General features: G+C 43.0%; 1 protein-coding gene across 1 annotated transcript in view; it reads right to left on the reverse strand.

Annotated features, from left to right (window-relative positions):
• Window positions 1–2,280, reverse strand: part of LOC102199239 (zinc finger protein 585A-like) — a 9,492-nt gene extending 7,212 nt beyond the window's left edge. The window contains exon 1 of the mRNA XM_005750210.2: window positions 1,925–2,280. The gene's annotated coding sequence lies outside the window, so the exon portion shown is untranslated. The remainder of the gene's footprint in view (window positions 1–1,924) is intronic.
• Window positions 2,281–2,555: the final 275 nt, after the last annotated feature.

Consider the following 2,555-nt stretch of genomic DNA (forward strand, 5'->3'; position numbering starts at 1 on the left):
CGGCCATGTGCGTATGAAAACAAAGGCACTGCGCATGCGCGTTTTACTCATATTCTATCGCGATAATTCATTTTCCTATTGTTGCCTAACATTATACCGGTATTACTGTGAACAGTATAATATGGCCCAGCACTAATGTGCAGCTTGTTAAGCTTCACCTTACTAACACCACAGGATGAAGCCCAGCTGTAATGCAAACTTCACATTGCATTGTCTGGCAAATTTACAAAAAAATCAATGTTTTTATGTTTGCTTCTACTATTTTTTTTTAACACTGCTGGAACACTTCCTCAAATAGTGTAACTACCTTTAAACTAGGTTATATTACTCTCACTTCCACCTTGCAAAAAGTAAAAGTGGCTTCTATGTTTTCTGAGTGGACTAGGCAGTGCTTAGCTGATTGAGTTTCTGTGAAACTCCCCTTTTTATTTGAGCACATGCAGATCCTAAAGTAGAAAGGCTGTGTTAACACAGAGAGATTATAACCAGCGCTGCGATACCTGCCACTGTCCAATTTGCACAAAACAGCTTCATCAGGGATTCAAACGGGCCATATTTTTATGGTAAGCCGTGGTGAGAGGCTGCTAGATGTCGATTGCAGTTGCAGTGAAGTTGCCTGTTTACCTGAATTGCACAGACCTGGAGAATGGTCAGCTGGCAAATGAATAGTGGACATGTGAAATTGGTCAAAAATAGAAATATGGTGCTGCACTGAAAACTGCCTTGTGATTGATTTGGTTGCCTGTGCTTTGGAACACGCCAACCTGTCTGTAAACAATTACCAGCTGCTGACGAGCAAATGACTTCTTGTTCCAAAGTGACATCTTTTGAAACATGTTAGTTTTAGTAGTAGGGCACAAGGTGTCCTCTGCAGACAATCACTCCTCATACAGTCTGACAAACCCTGTATCGTTTAATTACTGCTTGGTACCATCGTTAATTGTGACAGCCAATTTTGATTTAGTTTTAGTCATAATCTTTTGACTAAAATCTTCTTTGAGTCTTATTCATAATTTGGGGATCTGAATTCTTTCAGCTTTAGTAGAATAAATCTAAAGTTTATTGTTTATTGTAAAAGTCTGTGGTGAGAGTTGCTACACACGGTTTACAAAATGTCTTATTTTCCCTGATATCAAATGTGAAATGTTTCATTCTGGTCTCCTGGTCCTCTCAAGTGCTGACGTTTTGTCATGTGTTCATGAGAAACCGGGCAGCGAGGTTAAACGTGTACGTCTAACCTCGCTGCACAAGGAGACTACTTCTGACTGGATGCCTTCCAAACTCCTCCTGCCTTTCTACAAAACTTAATTGGTTCTGATTGGATCTCTGGAATATTTTTTATCTTGGTGTATTAGTTGATGAAAGCCCATCTATGAATCCTCACAGTGGTTAGGGTCGTGGGGGACTGGAGGTATCCCGGCTACCATACAGTGAGAGGCACTGTACATGCTGGACCGATCGAACAGCCAGAATTACTGGTCAAAGAAATTAATTCTGCTTGGTGGTTAGTGAGTGTTTAAAGACAAGTTGCCGTCTTCCAAAAAATTACTGTTTCAGCTCCTTGTCCATTATGGCCACCCTCTCTTTAAGCCAACTTTTCTGCCTCCTTCAGTGGAAAAACTTCAAGTGCTTAATTATAAAAATAAGCTGGACATTATGTCTTTTCCACGCACATCAGAATCAAACTGATCACCTCCCTCAAAGAAATAATCGCAGTAGGTTATACAAGTATGATGGTGACTCTGGCCCCCTCAAAGTGAGTGACTGCGGCGCGGCCCTGCGACCAGCAACACGGTGCACGCGCTAACGGTTTTTAACGTCCCTCTTCCACAGCGTCAAAGGGAAGAGAAGATTTTATAGCCACAGAGAAAAGAGGAAGCACTGAAGGAAGCATGAAAGAATGGAGGAGGACGCGAAAACTCACCAAACCAAACTGGGTCACAAGTCACGGCACGGACAGACAGACGGACGGACGCAGAGACGGCGGGGGGAGGGACCGCAGACTCAGCTCCGAGCCGCGGCCGTCAGCATCCCGGCAGCATGCTCCTCTCTGCAGCCGCGCACTTTAAAACATTCATTACATCTAAACGCTATGCTCACAACCAAAGCATGGAGTGAAAAACATAACCGCCATGTTAGCAGAGCTTCTTCCGGACACTGCCTCCCCTCCCACGGGGGTCTGTGTCAGTGCCCCACAGCGCCCTCAGCTGGCTGGAGGGGCGTATAATCCGCGACCCTTAGCCTTAACTTTAGCGGAAACAGCTGCTTTCTTCTACTAAGACCAAAGAGGTATTTTTATATTCAATACTTCATTAACGATTAACAATTTGTTGACCACTTAAAGTGTATCCCATTAAAACAATAACGTGTCTCAGTGTCTCTGTAAGGTGTTGCACATTTTCCGGATGCATCAATGGATTTGAATAAGGCAGAAGGGAAACAGGGAAGCAAGTTTAATGAAATCTCGTTTCACCTCATTTCTTCTGATTCTTCACGGTCTGAAGATTTTCATCAGTGTTAACGAATGCTTAACTAATTAACGTTATTTATTAAAG

Source organism: Pundamilia nyererei, unplaced genomic scaffold (assembly GCF_000239375.1).
Source record: "Pundamilia nyererei isolate P.nyererei 1_Seehausen unplaced genomic scaffold, PunNye1.0 scaffold00265, whole genome shotgun sequence".
In the NCBI taxonomy this organism is placed as follows: Eukaryota; Metazoa; Chordata; class Actinopteri; order Cichliformes; family Cichlidae; genus Pundamilia; species Pundamilia nyererei.